Source organism: Periplaneta americana, chromosome 13 (assembly GCF_040183065.1).
Source record: "Periplaneta americana isolate PAMFEO1 chromosome 13, P.americana_PAMFEO1_priV1, whole genome shotgun sequence".
Lineage (NCBI taxonomy): Eukaryota > Metazoa > Arthropoda > Insecta > Blattodea > Blattidae > Periplaneta > Periplaneta americana.
In genome coordinates this window covers 146,401,144-146,416,513 of record NC_091129.1, presented here as the reverse complement: position 1 = coordinate 146,416,513, position 15,370 = coordinate 146,401,144, and the positions used below count along the sequence as shown (strand labels likewise).

Sequence of the window (15,370 nt, the reverse complement as noted above, 5' to 3'; positions counted from 1 at the left end):
CTGCCACGCTACTGGCACCAGGCGGGACCTGTCCGGCTGGCATATGATTGATACGTCGTAGATCTGTTACGCATGCGCAATTGACACGACTAATTACGTTTACTTTCAAGGGGAAAAAATCGGGAAACTTACTTTCTGGATGCGCCTCGTATTTGTCTTCGTTGGCTCGGCATTAACGCATACTGCTCACATCATCTTTGATTACTTCTACTGCTTAAACTACGGGATATGTAATAAGCAGACAGTGTCGCAGGACTACAGCCTGAAAGTGGATGCTGATAGTGAGGATGACATAGACCAACGTTTCTCAAACTATGGTCCGCGGACCACCTGTGGTCCTCGAGGTCTGCTCTTGTGGTCCTTCAAAAAAAAGCAGAAGAAAAATTAAAATTCAAACGAATTGCATATCACTCTATAGCTGAAAAACTAAAGAGTTTAGAAATGACACATGGCAATCACCTTTTACTTTTTCTCCCAGTACTGACATTTCATGAAATTTATTACCCTACCCGTCTACTCTCAACAATAAAAGAGGGATTTAAAGCACTATGAACGTGATGTTTCTCGCCATGTTTTCCTTGCACATCTGGTGCTGTCCCTGTAACCCAGCCAGGAACCACCCAAATTCATAAGAGGACCGATCTTTTCGTGTATTTATGACTTTCTTAATAGTTTTTCCGACATCCAGTCCACACATTGAAATGGTCACGTACTGTACGTCGTACACCTATAATACAACTCTGAGGTCAAAATTTGAAACTTAATTTTCAAGTAAATATGACAAATTTTCATGGGTTCGTGATCACTTTCATTGCGATATTGAAACTAACAAACTTTCATTGAGTGAAAGAGAACAGTTAATTGAACTCTCGAATGATACCGGACTTAAAATGAAATTCCAAGCGGAAGGTATGGTTAATTTCTAGACCGCATCACAAGTGAAAAGAGAATACAGTGAACTATACTAAGCGTACAAGCATACGTCCAAATATAGAACAACTGTGCAAGAATCGGCAGGCTCATCCATCGCATTAATGTTTGTACCAACATTTAGTTATTTTTTTTTTAGTTAATAAGTTAAAGATTATCCAAACTCTAATAGCCTTGAATTATTAAAGAAACAAAAAGGAATTTTCTTCTATTAACATTAGCTTAATTAGTTAATACTAATATAAAATTAATTTAATTTAATTAATTCTATTTTAAAATATAAGTATATTCATATTAAAATATACTACAAAAATGATAAATTTGCTTTCGAACAAGAGCTTTGGGAATAAGAGTAAGGTGGTCCCCGGAACTGTTCTGTCTTAAAAAAGTAGTCCCAACTTCAAAGAAGTTTGAGGAACACTGGCATAGACTATGACGATTGAATACTACTACTGTTTCGATCATGTATCAATTCACCATGGAGTGTAAGAACCCGTTGAATTTTTCGAGTCCCTCGATAATAATTGAAGAATTGATGGCAAAAATCGGATAAGTCCAAACTATTAATTTTTCAGAAAAAAAAACTGTCCCTCACGTTTCTCATACAATATAATAATCTGACATATTTTAGACAGGTATCTCATATATATACCAACTTTGATAAAAAAGATTCATTCATTCATTGTTCTGCCCAAGGACAGATCTTTCTCTGCAAATGCAGCTTTCTCCAATCTTTCCTATTTTCTTTCCTATTTTGTAACATGTTGACTGCAATTTTTTATCTACGTTTCGTCTATTTAACAAACATTATTTTAAACAAGTAGAAAAAATAAATGTATGATATTTTGTAGTTCGAATCAGTCAAAGCCTTCTTCATTTTATGCTGAGTCGTTTGCAAGGAACAAGATTGTGTACGTGGAGATCAAGAAATAATGTTGGTGAAGTCGCCATTTTCAACGTGATAATTGTAATTATTAAATATTAAAAATAGGAAGAGATTGAAATAGAAGAGTTTGTTAGTACTCCTCCCAAAATCTTAGAATCTGTACAGAATGCTACATTAAATTTGCTGCTTGAGAAGTCAAGAAAGTTGTATGTCACTGCCCACATGAGATCCATTTCTTGTATTGTGGTTAATAGAAAAGTGTGCTGTAAAATTATGGTATACATACTTCATAACACGTTGCAATGGAATCTTACTATCTATATACATAATTTGAACTGGTAATGGAAATTACGGGAAAACTGCTGAACGGATTTTAATAAATGACTTCTCATTTTGAAGCTTATAACCCAAAGTTTTTCAGAAAAATAGTAGTTTTCAGTGAAATGTCAATTTTTCAACATAATTTTCCTATTTTCTAAAAACCATCTGTCGTCACTAATTGCATTTCAGAATAAAACAAAACACACACTACAGTAAACAATATTACACGAAGGCCATGATCTGCAGGAATGCTAACATATTTAGAGCTCAAATTAAATTGGTTATTAAAAACTTCGAGACTTATTAAAAATAATTTACAAGTCTGATTTATGTGGTGTGTAATTTTCTAAGTACAGCTGTGTATTGGATATTAAAAACTACAAAACTTGAGGTGGTTTGATGACATTATTACCATTAGAAATGAAATATTATTATGCCATGATGTGACTATTTTTCATTAATTATACATATTAAAGCTATATTGATGATATGAAAGTGAAATGTTTTGGGGTTATATAAGTACATGTAGAGAATATCTTAAATTAGATCTTCATTTCTATAATATACTGAGTGGCGGCTATAGGGTATAAATAGTAGGCTATATGTTACTGAAAACTATAAAACTTACGTAAGATAATAATATTGTTATTAAAAATCAAATATTTTTATAGTTATTAATCAATTGGCGTTGGGTATTTTTCATATATTTAATGGCGGTGTGGTGTAGATATTTATATGCGTGATTCTCTTCAGTATTGGCACAAAAATTAGAATTCCTAAGGAAAGACCAAAAGGTATTAGTTACTGATAAAATAAGAGGTCTTCAGGGTGTTTGAGAATAAGGTGCTTAGGAAAATATTTGGGGCTAAGCGGGATGAAGTTACAGGAGAATGGAGAAAGTTACACAACACAGAACTGCACGCATTGTATTCTTCACCTGACATAATTAGGAACATTAAATCCAGACGTTTGAGATGGGCAGGGCATGTAGCACGTATGGGCGAATCCAGAAATGCATATAGAGTGTTAGTTGGGAGACCGGAGGGAAAAAGACCTTTGGGCGGCAATGAACCTTCGGGTTCCTTAAAACCCATTTGTAAGTAAGTACAAGATTTTGTAGATCTCTTAGCAGATAAAATGATTTTACCCTCTACATTTCAAGGTTGTTTACGAAACATGCAGCAGCTATACCAAGATGCTATGTGTATTATTCGAAAGCATAGCAAACCTGACATTTTTTTTTAACTTTCACCTACAATCCGCAATGACCTGAAATAGCTACTGCTTTACTCCCACATGAAAAACGCACTGATCGTCCTGCCATTGTTACTTGCGTTTTCGCGTTGAAACTCAAAAACTGAAGATATATAGGTTGAAGAAGAACTATTTGGCATAACAAAAACCATTCAGAGGGAGTACAGTATGTTTCATTATTATGGAAACAAATAACTTTCAGAATGTCTGGTATTCTTCATTGAAAATAAATCTGAAAAATGTTTATTTGAACGTCTAATGAACTTAGTTTGCAGCATTTGCTGCACAAGCCATTAGTAGAGCAATAAATTGAAAGTTTTGCAATGTAAAAGTGTTAACTGAAGTTCTTCTTTTGCAACATTATAGGTAAAGATATTTAGAAGACAACAATAAATTGTAGTGTGTCCATATAAAGCAATGAGAACAGCATGATCTAATTATCAGTAAACTAAAAAAAAAAAAAAAAAAAAAAAGAGCAACAGTTCTGGAATTAAGATTTATACTGAACATTTTATTTGCAGCAATTCTAATAAAAATTTAGTATTAGATTGGAATGTATTCGTTAAAATAACAAGTCAATCACAGGCTTAATAGACGATTGTGTAAAATATCAGCAATCAGTTTCAAACACATGATGCACAAATCATGTTGAATACCACAGAATCTTACACTTTGATTAAACCAAAACTAATCAAGACCTAACTTGGAGAGAAACTTGGTAATTTAATTACGCCATCGTCACACATATACTCCGTATGACGTATAGAAGCACTATACTGGCTTCATCTAGACCAAAGACGAAGGCTGTAAGTTATCTCAAAATATCCGTTATCTTCTATTAGATACTGTAATGGGTTTAGAGCTTTGCATAAAGTTGGCTTAAATTTCCCACAACGGGTAATTTGCATGCATGTGCAATGTTACTGCACTTTTTCGTATCTGAGTCTGGATTTTATCGTTGAAGTAGGCTTATATGAAAATTTTAGCATTTGGTACACTGTTATTATCATATAATTAATTTTTGTAGATGATCAAATATCCATTTCTAGATTTTAATCTGAATTGTTGTTAAGATTCTGCTATCCATTAAAATTTGTTATGGAGAATACCTTGTTTTTCCTTTTGAACTTCGGTAGTCATGCACAGGTAACATCACAATTTTACGTTTAAAAAAACACTGGACGAAACCATTTCAATGGACGTACACAGACCACCTCTCTACTGGGAATGGAATCTTGATCCATTAGATCAGCGGTGGCGAAAATATAATCGTGCGCCGAGCCACTGTGTAACCTGCGACGTGCATACCACCTATGGAGGGAGGCGGACACCCGAAGGGGAAATGAACAGTGGCGTAGCATGAAATTTTGAGCAGGGGAAGCTAACTCAAGTTATCTTTCTTGTACATATGAGAAAACGTATTACAAAAATATAGTCTTAAAATAAATAGTAGTCAATGTCAAGTCAGCAGTCGAAGATTGATTGGAACTTCGTAAGTAACACCAATAAGGCATGATCTCAAATGATACGTAGTAAAATATGATTTCACGGTTTACACATCCTATCTCTAACAAATAGACACGGTCACTTGTTTTTTAAATCGCACTTTTGTTCGTAAGTCAGTCTTGATAATAGAATTGTCCTAAAAAATTCAAGTAAATTGGTGTCAGAAACTGTTATTTCACTCATTATTTATTATATCAGCCACAATGCACACTAACACTTCAACTGAATAAACCCTCACGAAAGGGATAACTCGGAAACTTTCAATGTAAAAGCTAGCTTCTTCCGTGCCTTGCGACCAGGGTAGTTTAGTAGAAAGGGATGGAAAATCTGCGGGGTGGATTACACAGAAGAATGAGTGAAAGAAACCAGTCTGCTTGGAAGCTGGTGTGTGCAGGCTTCTTGTTTACTGCTGCGTCACAAATCATCCTGAGCTGCCGCGTCACAATATTTAACGCATAAATATAAACTCTATTAAAATTAATAAATAATTTTGTTCATAAACTGCAGGTTTATTATGAAAGTATTATTATTAACTAGGGAAGCTGAGCTTTTTAGCTTACATTGACGCTACGCCACTGGAAGTGAAGCTACTGTCTGACTTATTAGCGGATTTTCATTTTCCTTACGTCAAGCACTTAAATATAATTTTATACAGTACAAGGCTACAAACTAATGTTTAGTACGTGTAACGAAGAAAGAAATGGACAACAAATGAACAATATCACAACCTAAAATTAACTGTCTTCAGAATGTCTCCGCGACAAAGTTTCAAAATGAGGAATTATGTCACTTACTGCCAGTCGTAGTTGATCACGAAGTCGTGATCTAAATTTGATTTTTACTATTTTAATTGTTGAAAATAATTTTTTACATACTTAAGTTGTAGCGAACATGGCTTCGACAGAGCAAGCGAAAGAACGAAGCTTCGTATATTTATTTTTTGCCAAAGATTTGAGAGTTCAACATTTGTCAAGTCCTTGCAGTAATAGTAGTAGGGTTTAAAAAGGGCGCGTCAGCTACTATGGCTATTTACGCCCTTATCTAAAATTCTTCATAAAACAAAGACATAAATAATATAACAACCAGAGTGCTAAAGAAACTAAAAAGCGTTGTCACGGTAAAACGAGGTACACTCAAGTCCTCACATCTAGCTTTCATTTGACATCACATAGTAAATCAGTGAGTTCAAATTGAAGAGCTAACCGCATTATTCGTACATCTGCTGAAAAAGGGTTGACGTACAGAGATGATGATGATGATGATGATGATGATGATGATAACAATAATAACACTTAACCTTTTAATGTTTCATCAGTAACATGTACGAGTAGTATAATGCCGTTTTATGTTATACAAGCGTTTTCCTCATAATACTTGTGAACAAATCATACATTTAATATTCTCATCATACTGACAGCAAAAAAATGCGTCCTCCCAACCTACTTGGAACTTTCGTACATGGTTTCGAGAGAGACATATGCCACTCGCAGGTCAGAGACAAATACAAATGGAACGGAGTTTGACTCCAGTGAGTAAGAGGGTGGGGGTTGGCGGAGGTTAGAAGCAAGCACAGCTATCACTGCGAGTCACAGTGTCTCGCGAGTCACGTTCTCGCCACGGCTGCACTAGATACGTAGTGCGAAATGCTGCCAGTTAAATGTAGTGGTTCAACATAGTTTGTCAAGAATGGTTCATTTCATTTTGTTAAGTTTATTTATACGTTCTTTAACATCTGTGGTCTATCGTGTGTTTAGAATCTGTGGGTATATCAATAGGCTGTTGTCACAATTGTTGAGTTTCTCTTTCTATAGAGGGTTGTAGATGACTTATATTCATGTAACTGATTATTGATTTTGATTAATGTTTATGATATTGGTGATTGAAGTGGTGATGAATCATGATAAATAAATTTCCAATCCGGCATTTGCCTTTGTGACTGAGGGAAACCATGAAAAACCCCAGTCAGATTAATTGGCCATGGGTTTGAACCCTGGACCTTCCGAATGCGAGTCTCAAACGCTACCAAACGCTGAGCCAAGAAGTTAGCTCTGTATATTAAGGTACGCTAAAACAAATTCTCTCTCTAGTTAGTTTTAAACCATTCCTTTCTTTTCACTCCCGTATTGTGCAAGTAAACAGATGAGGTACTGCGGACGTGGTAGTCAGAGCCTACGGGTTCTAATTGTAATGATATTACCGGGAATTGTTTAATGGTAATTGTGTGCTTTGATCCACTTTTCTTCTCAGGCTCGTGGAAACCGCAAAACTACAAACAGAATTAACCTGCAGCACCTCGCAACAGGCACGCCCACGTTGCGCAGTCGGTTCTGTTATACTTCGCTGCTTGTACAGCTCTGGGTGTCATAGTTAAGCCGGCTTCACAATTGCCCGGGAACGGCAACTAGAACGAGAACGAGAACGGAAAGCCGAGAAATTAGAACGGGAATACTAATATTCATAACTCCTGAGCACGAGTTCTACTCTTTCAGGGGCGAGCTAAAGTTTTTTTATATTTATTATATTTTATGTTACAATTATTAGCAAAATAAAACACATAAATAAATAGGTAGGTAGGTAGATAGATGGATGGATGGATGGATGGATGGATGGATGGATGGATGGATGGATGGATAGAAACGGAAAGACGAAGCGTTTGCATTATTCTATTGTTTCGAGATGGATGACGACGAATTAGTCACAATTTTTACTCATTTTGATATGTTTTAGTCGCTGAGAGCACTAAAGAAGGTAAATATTACTCACTGCAATAAATATCTTACACAAATTTAATACGTATGAGAGTGGGAAATGAGAACTTCGTTGCACTGCATTTCTTAATAAGGTTATTTGCTACTATAGATTTAATATTAACAACAATAAATAATATCAACATATAAAATGAAATTTAAAAAAATGTAAAGAGTTCCACAAAATCAGAAGAAAAATGTTGAAATATTTCCAATTTACCATCACTATTCAGGATCTCTCCAATTGTTGACCTAACATTTTCTTTCGTTCTTTCATTATTGTAATGAACATTTTTCTTATCATACAAGAATTATTCTTTCTCTTGCACATAAGCAACTAACAATTCTTCAAACTTCATAGCTGCCATGATAATTTCGATGAACAATAAACAATTGAGCCGTTCAGAGCAAAAGTGGTGTAAGTCAAAAATGGGTAATGAGGTTTAAAGCAAAAATTCTGTGAGTTACAGCCCAAAGTAGCAATTAATATGGCCTTCTTGCTATCCACTGACTCCTAATAGTTTAAATAAATTGAATATTAATTGCTACTTTGCGCTGTATTTTACAGAATGTTTACTTTAACCCTCATTACCCATTTTTGACTTGCACCACTTCTGCTCTGAACGGCTCAATTAATAATTGAAGAAGTGACTAATTTGACATGTGCAGAAGAATTTCGGGAATGGAAATGTTAAACTTGGTGAAGTTTTTTTTCTCGTTCCAGGGCCTACCGTTCCTAGAAAGCAATTGTGTATCCATACATTACAAAATAAAGCTTTCAAGATTTTCTTGTTTCCGTTCTAGTTCTAGTTGTCGTTCCCGGGAAATTGTGAAACCACCTTTACAGTTGTACCGTACGTTTCTGGGTCTCACCATTTTAGTCATTGCATTCAAAGCTTCCAGAAATATCAGTTTTTGAGTGATCTTTAGTTATCAATATGGCAGCCAGGTAGCTCAGTTGGTAGAGCAACTGGATATAAACTGGAAGGTCCAGGTTAAATCCCAGACGGTTTGTAAACTTCCAGTATAGCCTCCAGGTCCACTCAGACTCCTGTCAAACATAGTACCGAGTATTTTCCGGGGTAAAAGGCGTCGGAACGTGGTGCGAACCACACAGTCTCCTTTTAGTATCGAGGTCATAAAAGTATGCCTCTCAAGCTCTCTCCACCCCATGTGCTTTCATAGCATCAATAAGGAATGCCTTTACTTCTTTTTATCAACATTTTAAACTATAATTTGATTAGAAACTTTCACAGTGTTGAATATGGTGCCAGAATTTTTATTTTTTCATCGTGTTATAAAAAGTGCAGAACCACCCAACTTTTTTTGGAGTTTGCTATAGAATCCATCATCAAGGAAAACGAGGAAAAGAGAAACTTATCTGTTAGATCCGACGACGCTGGAAAATTGCTGTTGAAAACTCTTTCAACTGAATGTTCCTTCCCTTTCCTGATGATGTTGAATTTTTCTACATCTTTGACACGGTGCAAAAACCTAATCATTGAGAAAGTACAGTGGAGTCCCTCTGTTGGAATCTTCTGTTATTGAAACTTAAAATTTGAACAGCTAGCTGACTTCTCCCACTACAGGAACACCACTCAATACGTTACTGATAAGGCGAGCGCTTCGCTCATGCTCGACGTTGACATCAAAAGATACAGTAAAGCAGAAGAAAGAAATTCATTTTCACTTATACATGAAGATACAAACTTAAATAAGAATTATTTTAGCATCCAAATATGTACACATACAAATATAAGGAGAAGATTTTTTAATAACACATACAAATACAGGGACAACACTTTATTTTTACCAACATTTTTAACATTAACCTGGCTATACTCGGAAACACTGTTGCCCCCCTTCCATTACAGGAGTTTGATGTTGTTAGTGCAATATGTAAACAAATCGTTTTGCTAGCTATAGGAGGAGAGAAAAGTAGTGTATCCATTTATGTTGTAGGGAAATACGTTATTATGATTTTCAATTTGATCATCACTTTTATGCAATTTATCAAGATACAGTGGAGTAGTAACATTTTTTTTTTTCAAAAACTCAACTTTTCAGGCGGCTATGTTCGTTATGTAAAGTCTACTTTATTTAGCATATTAATTATTGATGTTAACATACAATATAGAGAGTGCATTTAAATTGAGGGGCTCATAAGTAAAGGGCTGTAAGTGCACTTAAGTTAATTTTTGAGAAAATGGGGTTTAAATATTTAAGCTTTCGTGAAATCGGTGGAATTTTTATTTAAATTTTAATGTGTGATGAGATTAAAATGTCCCCTTGCCACTAAAATTTTAGATACTTTTTCTTACACTGGATGCACTTAACTCATGTTATTACAAATGTCACTAGCATTCCTTTGCTTCTAGCCACTTCAATTCAAAATAAGCTAATCTGAATTTTTAAACAAGTTGCTGAAAATGGTTGCCGTTCATTACAATGCAGGCTTCAATTCTTTACGCATACTATTAAAAACATTTTGAAGCATATTCTCTGAAATTGAATTTATCGTTTCTTGAATATAATTTTTTAGTACGATATTATTAATATAGGTTCTTTCTTCTATAGAAAACGCAACCATGTTTATGAAATACACTATACACTGCAGTGTTTACTTCACTGCTTGAAGACTTCGAATGCAACAGCGGCCGTAAGTTTGTGTGTCTTTCGGGAGCAAGGACATTAGTGAAGGGGTGGGAGTGAAGTACATTCAGAAATGCAGGTACAATAAAAATGCAAGTAAAAATAAAATGATGTCCCTGTATAAGAGTAAATAATTACAGAGGTCATCATCATCATCATCATCATCATCATCATCATCATCATCAGCCTTCAAGTGTTAGACCCCAGTGGATCTGTTACGGTCTCTTGCCAGGGTTTCCTAGGTCTTTCTAAATTTCTTCCACCTCTTGGGACATATGACAAAATCTGCCTGGGCCATCTAGAGCGATCCATCTTCTTGACATGTGTCTGCCACTGAAGCCTGTATTGCTGCAGGTAATGGATAATAGAGTCAAATCAAACAAAAACGGAAGCCGATAATTCAATAAAAGAATGTACACAGTAAAATAAGAATAAACACATTGGAATACATATCAATATTAGATTACAAGTAAGTAGGATTCACATAATTAAACCAGAAACCGACAATTAAATAAATTGTACACAATAAAAAATAGACTAATTAATAATAATAATAATAATAATAATAATAATAATAATAATAATCGACACAGTGGGATACATATTGGTGTTAAGTGATAAATAAACACGATATATAGGCTATAGATAATAATCCTGCATAAATAACGCAAATTAAATCTGATATTAACCTTGGCATCTTAATGCTTGCTTATGATGACGGTAGTTAGAATGCCGGTGACAGCGGAATCATAATTGTGCTGGACAAAGCATTCCTTTGTTTTTTTTTTTCTCTGGGTTGTCTAGTTTTCCTCCACTTTATGTCAATAGGGAAATGGGAGGAGAAACATTTTAAAGGTACGGAAAAATACGTCCTTGCAAGGAAATTTGAAGTTGAGAAAACTGATTGTGAGCTCCAAGCTTGTAGGCCATTTGTCTCACTACGAGTTTTGTTGTTTCACTAAAGGAACCGTAGAGAATTTCTAAGGAGAAATCCGAAAATAGATATAATCTAATGGCTACTATGTTGAAGGTGGGGTGAAGCATGACAAATCAGCGACAGGTTAAGGTCGCCGAAGATGTTAAAAACTTGCACATCGAGTGGGACTGCCGCAGTCCTCGCAAGAGAAGGGATCCGAGCCCTTGCGCTGTGCGAGTGACGCTCAAGTAAAATCGTCCCAAGTAGGCCTACCGAAGGCGATATGCGAAAGCCAAGGTTCCTATTTCGAAGGCTTTAATTTGACTATTACACTTTTACTACGTCACACTACTTTCGACCAATAAAACGGTACGAAAGGACGTCTTTCAACCAGTCATGGCTGCTTATCGCACAATTTTATCGTGTCCCTAGCATTTGTTTAATTTTATCGCGTCCCTAGCATTTGTTTATTTTTATCACTACCCTAGCATTTGTTTCTTTGTTTGCCAACATTTCAAACTGCACTGGTCTGGACGTCAAAAAACAGAAAATTACAAACCACTCCAGTCGATGCACAGCACTTTCAAATATGACTCGCATTGGCATTCAAGAACAAGAATTAATAAAGATCACTAGTCATATATGAAGAGAACTATTCGGAAATCCTGAATAAGTTGAGGGATACACCATGTGCATCAACGAGTTCACTTCTTTTACGCACACGTCCAATATAACATCAACTGAACCACCAAAACATTCAAATTTGAAAATTGTACTTTCAAAAATTTTTCTTTTAAAATTATTCATGTTTATTTTTTATTTTATCATCGTTAATTAAAACGTTTCTTGTTTATTTCATCACCCCTAATTAAAGCTTTTCTAACACTTGTTTATATTATTTAGGTTATGTTTGTTATAGCTTCTGTTATATGATATTATGAATAGTCACGTATCAGAGATTGTTTAATACTAAGATTTATTGAAAATCATCTGTCAAGTGACGTTGATTACTGGGAACCGGATGATTGAAGTGGAATGCAAATGTTTTAATAAAAATGAAACTGAATCAACAAAGCCTTCTTGACTTGTAACAGTCCACAGAGTTCAATGAAGATTCCATAGTTGGCACAACTGATACCGGTAACAAGAAAACATAATCATAAAACACTACTGCCATCCAGCGTAATGTTGAGATGGTACAATAATACATTTGAAGACAGTTGTATTTTCGTAAGCCAATTAATATTTTATTGCATTGGAGTACTTCGTTACTTCTAATCTTTATATAGTTTCTTCTAATCGTGTAATAGTCAATTAAATCCCACTCGAGTTTTGATTTTCTCTAGATAAATCAAAACCTCTAGTGAGATTACTGTTGAAAAAAAATACCGAAACATGTGTCACCTCCATTTTACCACCATCACTCTTCTTTTACGCCAGGTGGCCCTTCTGCGCCGGCAGTTGTTGAATCAGACTTTCCTTCGTGCATACGGGTATATATGCTAAGTGGTTGCCGATTTCAAAGGCGTAATGAGGTTGAGAATAAGGAGAGTCACAGTAGCCATTCATTCGTTTGACTGTAATGTTCTAATGGTCGAAACTTAAAGTACAAGAGTTATAGTTATTATTTACATGTTACTTACTTACTTACAAATGGCTTTTAATGAACCCGAAGGTTCATTTCCGCCCTCACATAAGCCCGCCAGCAGTCCCTATCCTGTGCAAGGTTAATCCAGTCTCTATCATCATATCCCACCTCCCTCAAATCCATTTTAATATTATCCTCCCATCTACGTCTCGGCCTTCCTAAAGGTCTTTTTCCCTCCGGTCTCCCAACTAACACTCTATATGCATTTCTGGATTCGCCCATACGTGCTACATGCCCTGCCCATCTCAAACGTCTGGATTTAATGTTCCTAATTATGTCAGGTTATTTACATGTTACTTTACTTAATTTCGTTTTGAAATAAAGAGATTTGTTAGCGTCGATATGACAGTAGAATGTTGTTTTCTGCAAGTAGGCGCTCGCATGACGTAATTAGTAGGCGTACAGTTTATGTAGGCCTATACATGTAGAAACGCTGAAGAAGTTACGGAAATCTCAGTTCACGAAACTCGAATTAGGACCATTTCAGTTAATATGTAGTTTTAGCAGCTATTTATGTAATGTGTGTCAAGTGGATCTTTCTGGAATGAGTGCAGAAAAAGTCTACGTCGTACATAGATTGCATAAGTACTTAATTTTATCGATTACCATACAAAAAGACACATTCTGTAAAATAAATTTATTCTCCTCTCATTATAAGAATTTGCCATACCATAGTCAAAGAGAACAAAATTCTAGTAGGTTACAGTAGGTCATGAATCGTTTTCCAAAATTAATAGTAATACCATTTTGTTTCTGTGGTGACAAATTATATCAAATAATTGAGCATCTATAAAGTGTGCAATAAGGTAATTTTTTCACGGTATTAAAAAAGGACATACAGTACTTTTCTTACGCAGAACTGATTAGAAAACTATTTTTTGTTATGACAGTAAGTGTAATTATTATTTATTTAGCTTTTTGTATACAGGACTGATATTATCATTTCACAAATATATATATATATATATATATATATATATATATATATATATATATATATATATATATATATGTGAAATGATAAATTTGATTCCTTACACGTTTAGTTACTTACTTACTTACTTACTGGCTTTTAAGGAACCCCGAGGTTCATTGTCGCCCTCACATAAGCCCGCCATTGGTCCCTATGCTGAGCAAGATTAATCCCTTCTCTGTCATCATATCCCACCTCCCTCAAATCCATTTTAATATTATCTTCCCATCTACGTCTCGGCCTCCCTAAAGGTTTTTTTCCCTCTGGCCTCCCAACTAACACTCTATATGCATTTCTGGATTCTCACATACTTGCTGCATGCCCTGCCCATCTCAAACGTCTGGATTTAATGTTGCTAATTATGTCAGGTGAAGAATACAATGCGTACAGTTCTGTGTTGTGTAACTTTCTCCATACTCCTGTAACTTCATCCCTCCTAGCCCCAAATATTTTCCTAAGCACCTTATTCTCAAACACCCTTAATCTCTGTTCCTCTCTCAAAGTGAGAGTCCAAGTTTTACACCCATACAGAAGAACCGGTAATATAACTGTTTTATAAATTCTAACTTTCAGATTTTTCGTCAGCAGACTGGATGATAAAAGCTAAGTTAAGTTTACCTAATACGCGAATACGTAGTGGAAGAGCTTTTTTTATTCATTTTGTAGGCTATAAGAATTAAACTCTAAGGTTCCAAGGAGATTAATAAATTATTTAGCGTTATGCCACTTTCGCAGGGAGTAGGACGCAATATTTTAAGCATGGTCAGCAGCAATTTGCATGCATGCGAGCTTGAACCTATATATATCGACCCCATAACTCAAGAGCCTGTTTGTTGTTCTGCTACTGCTGGAGAAAATGGGCGTGTGCATAAGGGTTCTTCATGGACGTCGCCATCTTGAAATATTCCAGCTACAGTGTGCCCCACAACATATGCACATGCAATGAATTAAGGTTATTGTTATATGAAACGTGTGTTAGGTTATGTAATATTTATTTAACGTGAAACTAATTATACCTTCTGATTTTATGTCGGCTTATTTTCCAACATATCGAACATAATTTATACCGAAACAGAAGTGTCAGTTTAGAATCTTCATTGCAATGTGAAACAAGTATTGAGTTTATAAATAGGTCTACATCTCGAATTTGCATATACAGCAATAAAAGTGAAGTTCCATAAATTTAATCGCTTGTTTATGTGATGTAATTTCATTTAAATATAATTAATGCGTTGGTTTTCAAACAGTGAGACGCAGTTCCCTTCATTGTCGAGACATTCAGTCAGAAGAACCGTCGAGGTTTTAATCTTGTTTTTATCTATCTATCTATCTATCTATCTATCTATCTATCTATCTATCTATCTATCTATCTATCTATCTATCTATCTATCTGTCTGTCTGTCTGTCTGTCTGTCTGTCTGTCTGTCTGTCTGTCTGCCTGCCTGCCTGCCTGCCTGCCTGCCTGCCTGCCTGCCTGCCTGCCTGCCTGCCTGTCCGTCCGTCCGTCCGTCCGTCCGTCTGCCTGCCTGCGTCTGTC

General features: G+C 35.5%; 1 protein-coding gene across 2 annotated transcripts in view; it reads left to right on the top strand.

Annotated features, from left to right (window-relative positions):
- Cow (Proteoglycan Cow) overlaps positions 1 to 15,370 on the top strand; it is a 1,076,490-nt gene that overhangs the window by 424,829 nt on the left and 636,291 nt on the right. The window lies entirely within an intron of this gene.